General features: G+C 43.5%; 1 protein-coding gene across 4 annotated transcripts in view; it reads right to left on the bottom strand.

Annotated features, from left to right (window-relative positions):
- The window catches only part of ST6GAL1 (ST6 beta-galactoside alpha-2,6-sialyltransferase 1), a 97,289-nt gene that overhangs the window by 33,617 nt on the left and 48,529 nt on the right, over positions 1-15,143 (bottom strand). Inside the window, exon 1 of one of the 4 annotated variants that reach the window (XM_066619929.1) lies at positions 374-502. The exons of the other annotated variants lie outside the window; for them this stretch is intronic. The gene's annotated coding sequence lies outside the window, so the exon portion shown is untranslated. Of the gene's footprint in view, positions 1-373; positions 503-15,143 lie in introns of those variants that run through there. 4 annotated transcript variants of the gene reach the window in all.

Genomic DNA, 15,143 nt, shown 5'->3' with positions numbered 1-15,143 from the left:
AATGAAATCATAAAACATCTTCCCACCCCCTTGAGAAAAAAAACCTGAGTTATCAGACTTGCAGATAACTTCAGATCCCATGAAAATGTCTATCCAACATACTAGGTAACACTTTATATTCAATGCTGGGCTGGATCCTTTGGGTTTGATTTGCAAGTGCCTGGAAGGGTTCATGTTTCAAACATGCGTCAAGCCTCAGCTGCAGCCCTAATCCCAGAACTGCAATATTACTCACTAGAGAAGTCTCCAAATGTCATAGTTCCTTGGTTCAGAAAATATATCTGTCCAGCTGACAGTATATATAATATGAACAGAGTTTCATTTCCCCAAGAAATACTTCTCCTCCTCAAAATATAAGATTTTGCACACGTACCACTGGCAAGTTCAGCTGCTTTTCAAAATTTCATCTGGTGTTCATCCACGTCCGTAATATTAATTGCACGCTCCAGGTAGCAACCCTATAGCTGAAGCTTAAAAGCCATTTCTGCCCAACGTTGCCTATATGCAACAGGGACCAAATGTGTAGCCCTGTGGGGTCAGGCAAAAAAGGGTTAAGCAGTATCTCTTTATATACTCTGCTCTCCTCCTAGTGCATTAACTGTTGGGGCAGAGCTGGAGAAGTGCTTCCTGGAGCAGTCAGATAATGAACACCTTCCTTGTGAGTAAAGCTTGGGAGCTTCTATGAGCTATGCTCTGTGCCTATAGCTCGGGGACTATACAGTTTGCTGATATCTTAAAAATGAGCCTTGCAAGGTTTTTGCACAGGTTCCACAGCTTTAACGGAGCTCTGATCACTGTACAAAACTGGGTGAGAATGCTAAGAAACCAGATGTGGTTTTTTTCTTTCATGTGTTCTCTAAGTCAATGGCTGGGTTCAGCTATGTGAACCTGTGGTTTGTTGTAACTATACTTAAGGATGCACACCAGCAACCTCAGCTTAACATACCTGCTTGCTTACGTTTCCCATCTTCTCAGTATTCAGCTTCAGAAATTCATTTGTTTCCATGGTGCAGTGACCACCTGAGATGGATCAATGGCTCTGTGGTTTTATATCCTGGTTTAATTGGTCCAAAACAAACTGTGGGCAGACTAGGGTTCATATAATGAATACGTGTAATGTAAAACTATGGTTCAGATAAACAAGCGATGGTTTCCTACTGAACCACTTTGCACAACCGCTACCTCTCTCCCTGCCACGACTGATATGAGAGCTCCGTGAGCATGCACAGTATGCCCTCCCATCACGTCAGGGCTCTCACACTTTATTGCACGGGAGGATAGTTTGTCCAAACTACCCCTCCACATATGCTTTGCATATTTACTCTGATGTAATGGGAGGGTGCAGGTTGCACAAGCTGATACAGTGCTCACATCCTTCGTCGCATGGACGGGCTCCAGACAGCAAAATATGATCCAAACTGGCCCATTATGCCTGAACCCAGCTTATGATTTACATTATCAAAATTGCCTACATTTTGTGTGGTTGCATCCAGGTTGTTCTACTCCTTCCCACTCTTCAATTGCATCTTTCTGGGATTCCATTAAAACAGTCCTTCTTCACTAGGTCTCTGGCTTGGTATAGGACAGGGGTGTCCAAAGCTCTCTGACTGTGTCGGGGGCCGGGGAAAAGAATTAATTTACATTTAAAATTTGAATAAATTTACATAAGTTTACATAAATGACTATATTAAAGATGAACTTATATGAATGAATGAAGGTCTTGCGATAGCTCAAGGCCTATAAAAGGCCTCGCACAAAGCAAGGCTAGCCTTTCCTTTGCTGCCACTACTGCATCATAGACGTGAAACAGCAAGCAGTGGAGGGAGCCCTCATCCCACAGCTCACGCGAGAGGTCAAACAGTCGCCCTCACTCTGAGAGCAGTTGCGTTGGGCCAGAGTGGGCTCCAACAAATCTCTGGAGGGCCAGAGGCTAATTGGAGTCTGGGGGCTCCCTGAGGACCGCATTGAGAGGCCTCGAGGGCCGCATGTGGCCCTAGGGCCGGGGTTTGGGCAAACCTGGTATAGGAGATGCTATATGGAAGTTCTATATAAGAAAATGTTACATTTCAGGGGTCAATTAAGTCCTTTTGTTCTTACCCTTTTTTGATCACCCTTTTTAAAGGTATGTTTTTAAAGGATGTTTATCACCCTTTTTAAAGGAAGGAACCCTCTTGCTGATGACCATGAATCATGTGAATCATGAGTTAATTTCCTAGGACATCCCCCATTTGTCTTTGCAAGTGAGGAAATCTGAAAACTGGTCCTTCTGGGCCCCTTGTGAGTCTTCCAGCAACAGAAACCCCACCCAACTGTGTCCATATCTTGAATATTTATAATCTGAATCCTAAGTAGGATAGCTTCAGTATTTCTGTGCTTGGTATTATTTGGCTGCTAGTGTGTTTTGTTTTTTTGCTGCTGAGTTGTTCATTTTATCATGATTATTTGAATTGTTTTTTATCTTGCTTTTCCTTTTTGCTTTAAGCTGCTATGCATGATCATATGGGTGATCAGGCATAGTGGTAGACACCTCTTTTATAAATATCTTTTCCTCCAATGTTTTTACTTCTGTTCCTCCTATATTGCGTTATTCTCCTGTCTTGTCTCAGTCCCATGTCTATACCAGAAACTACAGATCCAAAATGTTTACTCATTCTAGCCCATGAGTCTTTGTCTGCTTAGGGACGTAATTTGTGCAAATACTGAACTGAGAAGGAACACTACATCTAAGAATGGAATATCAATCACACCCCAATGTGGCCTAACTGTATGTTGAGGGTTAGGCTTAAGACGTCTTTAGACTTTTCAAAGCATGAACTATCGGAAATTAGGAGGGGTATCTACTAAGAGAAGGGCAGGAAAAACACATTCAACAAGAGAAACAAGGACCAGGATTCCAGCCCGTTTCAAAGACATACATTGTCAATTGGAAGTATCACTTCCTAATCCAACGTGTTAGTTGTTAACTGACTGGTGCAGTCTGGGTAGTGATGAAAGTGCACTCACTGCATGTTCAAGGGTACTCTTTTCAGGGTTGAACTCGGGCATTCAAAACCCATTCTGAGGCTGAGCCCTGGCTCAAATTAATCCTCCTTAAATCACAAGTGAGAAGTGGACTGGACAAAAATTAAACACTACTCATCAGAGGCAGTTCAAAGCTTTTCCGCATCTGGGCCTACCTCTGTCTTTGCCGCTCCCCTGCCCCAACCCAGAAATAATTGCAATGACATCATCGTTACTGTAATTCCACGCAATTTCCTCCTTCATTCCCCCTTTGAAACAAAGGGAAAACGAAGGAGGCAGCCCAGGCTCCATTGCTGTGTTTTGGTGTTGCTGGAAGTGGCACCCAGGAGATATGCACCACCTGCCTCCTGGAAGAGGTGCTCACCTCTGTGCTGGGAGCCACTTCCATCGGAGCCAGAAGCAGCACGTGCCTCCTCTGAAATTGGAAGAGGTGTGCGCTGCTTCCTGCTGCTCTGAAGGCCACCCCTCCCCTTTCTTTAAAGGGGAGGAGAGGGGGGAGGCCCTCAGATGTGGCCAGGAAACACACCAAGAGCATTTGCAAGAGCGCAGTCACTCTCTGTGCAGTTCCCCGCTGATTGGAGGGCTGCCCCCCTCCACCCCTTTAAAGAAAGGGGAGGGGTGGCCCTCAGATTGGCATGTAACCATGCTGACAGTGACTGCAAGATTCGGCGTGGTTCCTCAAAAGCTGGTGGTGGGGCGGGTGGCAAGTCGCGATGCTGTCCCCCCAGGCATCTAAATTCCTGGCGCCAGAGATATTTGCACCCCCTGCCCCCTAGGTCCGCCACTGCTATTCATTTCTCTCTTTCTACAATTAATTAAATTCAAATTAGTTAACTAGTTCAAATTAAGTCTGAATACAAGTAAGTGACTTAGGGTACAATCCTAAACAGATCTACTCAGAAGTAAGTACTATTTTGTTCAATGGGGCTTTACTCTCAGGAAAATGTGGTTAGGATTACAGCCTTAGATTTATAATCTCTCAAAATTGAATTGATGAACTATCAAATATGCTGAGCTACATGTTTTCTAAACAGAACCATGTGAAAAATAGCTTCTTGATTTTGAGCATTATAAACATGTTACAATTCATCACATGATACTGTTTTTTTTGGGTTCGATACTGGGGACCAGTCAGTGGTGAAGTAACATTTTCCCAAACTTCCGCTAGCTGACAGTCCTGCTATCCCTACTAAACTGTCATTTTGCACTGGCAGTAAGTAAGAGTTGACAGACTCATAACTTCCTTTAAGCACCAGTTTGGGCAATCCCAGGTGTCTCATAGCTCAGATTCCCTACAATTAAAATAACCTTCACTGAAGATGTGCTCCCTTATGATCCCACTCTCACTTCTAACAGGGGTTGCAATTAGTAATGCAATAATAATACTTCAGGTTAATGAAATTCATCTGAGTTTGTTTGTTTTTTAATATATACAACTCCCCACCTACCAGAAAACTGTAGGCTCCTGAAAGAACAACTCTGAAGGAATAGGAGTTTTTCAGATTTCTAAAGGAAATGCAGGTGGGCCCCAGTATTCATGAACCCCTCCCTGAATCCTTCCCACATGCCCATTTACGTAGTTTAGAACCTTACTGGGGTAAAAATGATGTTTCTTATACAGGTCGCTATAAGTATTCAACGCTTGCCTGAATGTTTGAAAATATTTGATCGAGGTTAACAGGAAAAGATTTGATCGAGGTTAACTTCCTGTTAACTTCAATTGAGTCTTTTCAAGTAGCATGTAGCTGAACGCTACTCTTCAGCTACACATTTCTTAAGATTTGATATGCATCTCCTGAAGTTTGGTATCTGTTTTACAATGGTTTGATTCTTTTTAATCACAATTTAATCAAGAATTCAGGGTCAGCCTTGCCATGAAATAATCTGAAAAGGTCGTGTGTTGGACACCCTTGGAGGGGCAGCAAACAGTCAAGTCTCCAGTCCACCTACCTACTGCGCTCTCTAGCCTACTACCAAGGCTCCAATCCTCTTCAAACAGGTTAAAAGCACCGTCTCAATATAGATTCTTGGTGGACCTCATTTCTTAAATTGCCTCCATTATGAAAATCATTCATTTATTCCTATTCTCTACTTCCTGTTCTTTAACAAAAATGAATTCTTTGTAAAGCAGCATGAACATGGACACTGCAATACTACTACTACTACTACTACTACTACTACTACTTATTATTATTATTATTATTATTATTATTATTATTATTAACAACTATTTCTAGAATTTCTACCTTGCAGTTCAACACAGTGCTGAAAGAGGTTTTTCACTAGTTGCATTTCGTAATGGGCTGGTTCAAAGCTTCAACAAGTCATAGTTTGTTGGGTAATGACTGTGACCCTAAGGAGTGGTGATCTAGCATGCTCCTTCCTCCTCCAGCTCCAGTGCACAACTTGGATAAAGCACCTTTGTTTGTTAAATCACACAGCTCCATATATTTTATGGACCAAGGAGTCATCAGATTAGATAACAAGCTATGAAAACCATAGCTAAACCATGGCTCCAGACTTTGGATGGCACACAGAGCCATGGCTTTATAGAACAGGATTTTCAATTGTGTGAAATGAGGAGGAAGGGGGGAAAGAGAACATACATGTTAGGCTTTCCGTTCATGATAACCTGAACAGGCCCTGGAGTACGGCAACACTGGACTTTCCTACTCCAAATTCTAGCAACTTATCCCATATTTTTCATAGGTGACTGTGCAGGTAAGGAAATCGGTTTGGTTTTCATTATTAAAATTTGTGTAATAGAAATACTCAAGTGATAAGAGAAAAAGTGTCTCTTGGATTTGGACACGACACATGCATTTTGTACTTAAAACTGAGGAGGGGCAATTAACAAACAGCCTGCGTAAATAAAGTTGAAACAAATACCTTCTCATGTTTCTGCTAACATATCTGCAAAATATATTACTTTTAACAAATCATGAGGTTCCTTATAAGCCAACCAAGTGATTGTCATCAAGCCTCAGAACAAGTGGTTGAGGAATGCATGCCAAAATACTTGATGAAGATGAATTTGTGCTTCCATTTGTGCTGCACAATGTTTTGGGGAGATATGATATAGTAATAAATTGGGTTCATAGATTTATACTTCATTAATACTATTTATTCATTCATATTTGTATATTGCCCTACTTACCTAAGGAGCTTAGGCTGGTGGACATTGTTCCTTCTGTGCTTTTGTCCTCCCAACAGCTCTGTAAAGTGAGGGTGAGAGACAGGGACTGGCCCAAGGCCATTCAGGAAGCTGTGTGGTTGAGTGGGGATTTGAACCTGGATCTCCCAGGTCTAACATCAGAGCCACTACTGGGCTTTCTTGAGAAGGAAAGGTATTTTATACATCTTAGAAATAAACAAATGGTGGATGAAACACTGCTACTCAGAATCTGCAAAATGACTCTTCCTAGAGCTATAACTGCTTCTTACAACAGGTTTTAAAGAACACGTGTTAAAGGAGGAACATTCTACAAATGCAGAAGTCAGGAAAAGTTTGCAGAAATGACTAGTCACAAACCCTGAGCACACAGATAAGGCTTTATTTAACCGAAATAATGCTATCAAAGGCTGTCACATTTATGTCTAGTTTTATTGTCAGAGGGGCAGATCAGACTGGGTGGCAGAGAAACTTAGCAATAGATAAAGGCAACAGCTCATAAATGTTCTACACAAGAGGATAAAATAATACTATGTCCGTTATAACACTTTCAAATTAGCATATAATCATTACCGTTATCATATGATCAAAAACAGTTGTGTCAGTTGTAGTCTGAAAAAAACACACACACCAGGGGATTGCGAGTACGTGACCCAGCTCTTTTAGAATGATACCTTAATAAAATCCTCCCTCTGAGGGCACAAAATTGTTGCTTTCACCATTCTTCTGAAGAATAACCTGAGCATCTTACAACCCACATCTAGGAATATTTACAGGGAAAATCAGTTCCACCAAACCGAATGCAACTTCCTCCCTAGTAAGGCTACTTAGGATATCAGCGTAAGGGCCCAATCCTATCCAATTTTCCAGTGCTGGTGCAGCTATGCCAATGGGGCATGCACTGCATCTTGTGGTGGGGCAGCAGTCACAGAGGCACCCTCAAGGTATGGGAACAAATGTTCCCATACCTTGGGGCTGCATTGTGGCTGCATCGGTGCTGGAAAATTGTATAGGATAGGGCCCTAAGTCTACAATATGCAGAATTCCCCTGCATCCTTCAAAATGTATTTTATTATTTCTTTAGTCCTTATGGCTGCTGACACTCAAAAAACTCAAAAAGGTTAGTGAAGCGGGGCTTATCTTAGCAGAAACCATGTTGATTCTCCTGTAGCAAGGTTCATTCTTATACACTTAGGCCCAAATCCTAATCAACTTTCTAGCCCTGGCATAGCTGTGCCAATGGGACATATGCTGCATTCTGCAGTTGGGTGGAAGTCACGGGGGCCTCAAAGTAAGAGGATGTTTATTCCCTTACTTTGGAGCTGCATTGCCCTTATGTTGGTGCTAGAAAGTGGGTTAGGACTGCACCTGTAGGAACTGTAACTTTAATGAGGCTTTAATGAGGTAAACTAATGACCAGTTTACCTGGTCAGCTTAACAATTCTACAATTGAGCAACTGAGGCTGGGAGATTTCGAGCAAGACTTTTGACAAACTCAAAATTGCATGAAAATAAACAGCTGTGGAACAGTTATGTTCAAGTCAACATTTCTAATACTATATATAACTCAATCTAAACAGAAAAAAGGGAAGGAATGTTTAGCTTGCCTGTCTAAATTTAAAGCCCACGTTTTGCACTGTGGCATAACAGCCTGACAACAGTTTATCTGTTCTGCTCTTAGAAGAAAATGTTCCATGTGCTTTGCATAAGTTCAGAAAAAGGAGAGAACAACAGGTGTCAGTAGAGGTGACAAGCTGTCACAGCTGAAAGACAGATGCTCAATAAAACAAGCCCAGCAGGAGCAAACATCTCAAGTGAAAAAACGAGCAAGTGCCAACCACCTCAAAGATAAGAGAACCCACAGAGGCTCCTGCATGAGCTCAGTGGCTCCTTATCTTTCTTTCCAGAAATCCACTATCTAATTGTGCAACAGTTTTTGCAAAGCAAGTTTTCCACAGACATTCTAACGCAAAATTCGCTGAATATACTCAAGCACAAACCTTGTTAAAAGAAACGGGCCTTGTGCATAAACATCAATCATTTGCCACTCCCTTTCAAGGCAAAGTTCTCCATACAGGGGCATCCCTAGAGGACTCAGCAGTGGTTTCAAACTATGAGCTATGGCTCCCTGGGGAGCCGCAGAAACTAGCCTGGGGAGCCGCGGAATCCTTACAAAAACCCGCTGCCCTGTGCAACGTATAGGATTGTAGCCCTCATGTAGTTCCGTAGGTCAAGGGAGCCACCATTTGAAAACGTTTGGGAACCACTGTATTACAGCATTAATAAGAAGGTTTTTGAAACAGTTTTACAAAGCAATGTTTAAACCAGAATCATCGGACCATTAGACTGTCTATTCTTCTCCACCACCACCCTTGGTCGGCCAATGCAGCAGTGCCAAAACGGCTACTGCTGCATCCCATGGGGGGGCAGTAATGGAGGTCTCCTCTGGGTAATGGAACATTTGTTCCCTTACCTGGGGGTAAGCCTCCATGGTGCACGGGGAGGGGAGTCTGCTTGAACTTGCACCAGCGAAATTGCATGACCCTGGGATGGTTGATTAGGCTCAGGAACGGGGTTAGGATTCGGTGGCTGCCACAAAACCTGCCCCCTTCCTGGACCCGATACATCCATCTTGTCTCATTCCACGCCCTCTGACCATTCTCCCCCTGCCCCATCCCACATTACCTGCCTCAACAGATCCATGGGAATCAGCTGGCGTGCGCAGGAAGGCTCTGGCCTTCCCGCCAGTGCTCCAGCAGGTCGTGCCTCTGTGTGCTGTTGGAGGGTAGTTGCCCTCCATGAGTTAGTCAGAACTGGTGGAACGTTTGTTCTGCCAGTGGGGCAGTCCAATAGAATTGAGCTGCCCAACTTTACATTAGCCATTAATGAAAGTCATCGGTCAATATATGGTGTTGGCACCACTGATGATGGTTATCATCATTATTATTTAGAATGCTCACTTACTAAACATAGCTAATGTGGTTTAAATAGCAAAAAGAACTGTATATATATAAAAAAGCTCCTCCTTAAAGATGTCTGGATCACATGCAGTAAATGAGCAAAAACTGAATACCAGTTGCGCAATAAACTGCATAGATAGCCTGAAGAACATCAACAACACTCTCCAATATCACATTTCTGGAGGAGTGATGGGGGAGAGAAACATTTAAAACATCTCCTATGAGTTATGAAGATATGAACTTGGTAAGATAATCAGGTTGCAATAGTATTAACTTCTCAGGAGTAAACCTCCCAGGATAAATCTTTGTGGGGGAGAGGGCTAAGAGAAGTATTTGAGCTAATGGGGGCAAAGGGGGGTGCTTTTACTTACTCTGGGCTGCTAAATCATCCAGGAGTTGCAGAGAGCCCCCTGCGGCCCTCCACAAGGCTCCCCAAGTGTTAGAATGTTGAAAAAAAGCTGTTGGAAACCACTTCCTGGTGGCAACCGCGCAATGAGAAGCCGTTTCCAATTGCTTTTTTTCAGCATTCAGCCCTGCGGAAGGCTGCAGAAGGCTGTGGAGGGCTCCCCACAACTCCTGGATGGTGCAGCAGCCCTCAGTAAGTACAAACAGCCCCCTTGGATCCTGGGGATCACGTTGCTGCCTTCCCCCGCCCCTTAATGTGGCAGGGGCCAGGGCTCTCAGGCAGGGGCATCAAGGCACCCCAGTTTGAGAACCACTGGTATTAAGCCAAAACTGTTAGGCAGGTGTAGCAGATCACAGTTTTTATAGGGAGTGACATGCAGCACAAAAGAGGCATCAGCATCATAGATGTGCACAGTCTGCTCATTGTTGTCTCTTCACAAGTTTTACAGGTTTTTGTCATGTCCCCCCCCCCCCAAAAGCTACAAAATCTGTTTGTCCAGATTGAGACAGGCAAATTTAATGTGGGAATTGTGGAAGATGATACCATTATTGTATCTCTAATCGTTAGACATTCAATGACTCCCGTCTAAGCATACAAAATAGAACAGAAAAACTGAATAGGTATACACTTTCACAGCTATTACCAGGAAGTTCTGATTTAGCAGTATACAGAGAAACAAAACAATCTATTTTAGAGGTGAGAGTAGCTAACATGCCAAAAAGGGGGGGAAGGGGGAGAATGCAAACAAAATGTCTATATATTACTCATCAGAGGAAATACTGCAGAAACAAGAAAGCAGTCACCGTAAAATTGTGGAGCTCTGTAAAGTTGGTGTTCAGATAGCCCTCAGCCAAGTAAACTTCGATGGAGTAAAAGATACATGGGCAAATGTGTTGGAAACTATGCCAGTGTGCACAGGAGTTCCCATTTCCTAGGCAACACAGGATCCTTTGGAAATAAAACAGGAGGCATGACCATCAGAGCTTATAGAAAGGTCAACCACCACTGGAAACAGGCACTTTTATGGACCCAAGTATGTGTTCTGTTTGAATTCAGGCTCATTTGCCCTTCAGTCATCTGAACTTTCTGCAGCTTTTCAGGTACACATGACACTTCTTCCTTGTATAAAATGAAAATTTCCTTTTCTGAGAAAGCAGAGCATTTGGATCCTATATGCATGTACATTAATTCTCTGAAAAGCTTTGGTTCTGTATTTTGCATCTCTCTGCTTGGTTATGAATGAGCAAACCCATTTAGAGATGGAAAAGATTCCATTCCATTTGGTTTTTATGTTTTCCATTCCAAATGGAAAAAAAGTAGGCTTTAAGTTCTGAGGTTGCAGAATTCCCTAACGCTGCAGTTCTCAAATGCTCAGGGACTTTGAAGACCGCAGTAAGTGCCTGCATGGGAGCGGGGAAAGCAGTGGGGGCAGGGGAAAGGCAGCGACGCAATCCCCAAGATCGCGTCGCTAAGAGGGTTGCAGGGACTGGAATTTATTTACCAGTCCCTGCAGGAGCCTCCTGGGGGTGCGGGGAGCCCTGCGCAACCATCCACAGTGCTCCCCAGCCTTCAGAAAGTGAAAGTGGAGCGATCGCACCCCGCCTCCGTAAAACCAGAAGTGGAGCGCGATTGCTCTGCTTTCACTTTTTGAAGGCTGGGTAGCCCTGCGGAGGATCGCGCAGGGCTCCTCGCACCCCCGGGAGGCTGCTGCAGGGACTGGTAAGTACATACATACATACATACATAAGACCTTTATTGGACTGGTAAGTAAATGCCAGCCCCTGCAGCCCCCTTAGCGACACGATCCTGGGGGTCGCGTCGCTGCTTCTCCCCTGCCCCTGCCCCTTAAGGGGAAAGAGTCCAGGGTCCTTAGGCTGGGGCATCGCAACGCCCCAGTTTGAGAAGGCTGCCCTAACGAGAAACCATTTTTCAGCCTTCCAGCATGTAACATACACAACAGCAAGTCTGAAAGGCTGAATTTAGCAACTATAATGCTGAAAGTAATGTAGTCCAAAAATGTCAAATGGTTGTTTTAAGAAGTGAATGTACATTTTTAAAGGAAGTCAGTCCCTAATATCTGCCTGAGTATATTCTGGACTCTTGTGATGGAAGCACACAAAACAAACAATGCCTTCATGAACAGAATTTAAAAAAAAACACTATGTTCAAAACCTTCAGCTATCTCAAAGAGAAACTCTGATAAAAATGAATAAACAAATGTTGACCACACAATTGCTACTAGAGCGTCTGCTGATAATGTTACCAAGTTACTTGGAATTCAGTTGAGAAACAGGATGGGTAACAACAGCAGATAAAGTAATAGTTGCAAAATACTGAAAGAATAAAAGGTACCAGTGTCAATAGTAGAGGAATGACTACATTGGGAATTTTGGTAAAATGTTTAAGTTACCAAAGCACATCATGTTTCACAATGGATAGGCTTTAAAACAGTGGCTCCAAACGTTTTATCTATCAGGACCCACCTAGATACCAGCTGCTCAAGCTTCTGTTTTTATCCTATACTGAGGTGGGGGGGGGCTACTTCTGGAGAGTTTGTTGAGTTCCATGTTCACTGGATCAGGACCATCCTGGTGACCTTGCACTTCCTTTTGCCTGGCTTTCAATAAGAGCCAAGGCATGTTTGCCTACGTGAGTAAATGCACACGTGTGGCTCAGTTTCGACTTCCACAGGGCTCAATACATTTTCCTTGTCAGCTGGGGGGGCTTCCTTCTCAAGAGTTTGTTGGGGCCTGTGTTCACTAGATTGGGACCAGTCTGGTGGTATTGTGTTCCCCTATAGAATAGAGAGAAGTATTCCTCTCTTTCTCATAACTCTGGAACCTGGAGTCATCCAATGAAACTGATTGGCAGGTGATTTCAGACAGACAAAAGGAAGTACTTCTGCACACAGGGCATAATTCATCAATGGAATTTGCGGTCACAAAGTGTGATGATAATCACAAGCTTGGATGGCTCTCAAAGGGGATTAGACAAATTCAAAGAGGACGTGTCTATCCATGAGCGATAGTCATGATAGCTGTATGCTGCTTCCAGGCTCAAAGACAGTCTGTCTTTGAATCCCAGCGGCAAAGACGCAATGCAGGAAATGCTGTTGCTTTCATACACTGCTATGGGCTTTCCAGAGGCAGCAGGAGGATGGGCTAGACAGACCTTTCATCTGATGCAACAAGACTATTTTTATGTTCTTGTGCAGCATTATGATAAGATACAGACGAGTGTAATTCATCCCCCTGTATAAGATTGCTGGTGTTCCTAAATGATAATACTGTATTTGTAAGTTGTGAGTTCAAAACATAATCTTAAAATCTTCCACTAATCAAAACAAACCCAGAATTAACACTCTTGCAATTGGACACACTGCAAGACTCTGAGTGACAGCGTCCAACACTCTGTCTTGGACACACAGGTTTATTTGTTTTATTTGCTTCCGGCCCTTTTAGAAAAATTAAACAACTCTTTAGGTTCCATTTCCTTCCTACAGTTGAGCTCACTCTCTTTCTAATGTTTACAGGGAGATCTGAGAACATGGCACTGCACAATCAGATAAAAATAAAACAAAAACCAGATATACCAGTCATAAGAACCAGTGATTGTTCTCTATGCTCAGCCTTCCGTCTTGGAATTGAACTGATTTACTGGAATGAGTCAGGCTCTCAACTGCCAAGGCAGCAGCATAATTAACATTATGCCTTTTCGATCCACTTCGTGTTAAAAGCACTGACAAAAAATCAAAAGCTCAGGGAACACTACTCTTCAGCTACACATTTCTTAAGATTTGATATTCATTTACGGAGCTTTGGTATCTGTTTAGCAATGGTCTGATTATTTTTAATCACAATTTAATCAAGAATTCAAGGCCTTGAAACAACCTGAAATGGTTGTGTTTCGGGCACCCTTGGAGGGGCAGCAAACAGACAAGCCTCCAGTCTACCTGTCTGCTGCCCTCTCTAGCCTACTACCAGGGCGCTAATCCTCTTCCAACCTGCTAAGAGCAAGAGGATCAGAGTCCTGAAGGAAAATAAAAGCTGCCACAGTTCCAAATAAGGTCTCCCCGCGCACCTAATGCTTGCTTACTAAGCACCAATTAGGTGGAGAGAAGCAATTTGGAACCCACCTCTCTGTTTCCATTTCCTTTACTTACTACATAAGTACTAGATTAAAAGAAGCAGAGCCTCCCTCTGCTGCATTGCTTCTGCTGGAAATGAATGGGATCGGCATCTAATGGGAACCTAGCACGTGCTGCTCCTATTTATTTCAAACAGAAGTGGTGCGTAAAAGGGGTGCTTCATGCAGCGCTCAGGCAAATAAAGAGAAGTGGCACTAAGGTGCTTCCCTCTTAGCTTTCCCCTCCTAATACCGTGTTTCCCTGAAAATAAGACACTGCCTTATATTTTTTTTGGCTCAAAAAAACACACTAGGTCTTATTTTCAGGGTAGGTCTTATTTTTTTCAGAAGTCAGTCCCTTTATAGTTAATGGGACTTACTCCCTGGAAGGTGTGGAGACGGTGTCCCCTTAGTGCCCAGGAGGTTGCCTGCCTGCCTGCCTACTCAGAAGTCAGTCCCTTGATAGTTAATGGGACTTACAGCCCAATCCTATGCATGTCTACTCAGAAGTAAGCCCCATTAGAGTCAGTGGGGTTTACTCCCAGGAAAGTGTGAATAGGATCGGGCTGTCACTCCCTGGAAATTGTGGAGAGCTTCAGAGCCCGGTAGGCAGGTTTGCCTCGCTTGCTGCTTCCAACCTCAGCTCCTCCTCAATATTCTCTGCCCAAGGTAGCATGGCAGGCGCTTTCTAGGTGGCGCGCATGGGAGTACAGGGTTCCCGGTCACGTTGTCCACCTGCCCCCGCCCGAGGACCCCTTCCGCCCCCCCCGGCCCCGATCACAACTAGGTCTTATTTTCAGGGTAGGTCTTATATTTCAGCAATTCTCAAAAAACACACTAGGTCTTATTTTCGGGGTAGGTCTTATTTTCGGAGAAACAGGGTAGATGGGGTTGCTTGCTGGTCCCCCATTCTTCTCACTCACCTCCCTGCCCACCCACTACTAATCCACAAGAAGGGATTGCTTGCAAGCACAGAGACTGCAAAATAGGAGGATTCAGGCAGTGTGGGAGCAATGGGCTGCTATTACAAAGACCAAAGTATTTCTGAAGTAATGAAGCCTTTCAGGTTTTCCGGTAACTCCCAATACTAGAATCTGAAGTTACTGGAATTAAATGAAACATTTCAAATAATTTTTTTAGAAGAATTCTGCAGGGTGAACAGCATTTCCCAATTATACGAGTATATCATTCCATTTTCATTGTCCAGAGGAACTGGTGGTGAGTCACAACATTGCACCCCCTACTATGGAGCCTTCACGAGCACTTCTGAAACACTAAATCAAAAAAGTAAAACCTCCCCCCCCCCAAACAGCAGGGACATGAAAGTTCCAGATAATTCTTACACATCTTGTTCTGGTGCTCTGCAACATATTCAACAAAAACTTCTAGTTATTATCCTTCATAACTGCGCAAAGAGGTGGGCCACTGTGAGATAAAGGAAGAAGGACCAGATGGGTTG

This window comes from Tiliqua scincoides, chromosome 3, assembly GCF_035046505.1.
Source record: "Tiliqua scincoides isolate rTilSci1 chromosome 3, rTilSci1.hap2, whole genome shotgun sequence".
NCBI lineage: Eukaryota > Metazoa > Chordata > Lepidosauria > Squamata > Scincidae > Tiliqua > Tiliqua scincoides.
Note: the sequence above shows the minus strand (reverse complement) of the source record. Positions and strands in the feature narration are given on the sequence as shown.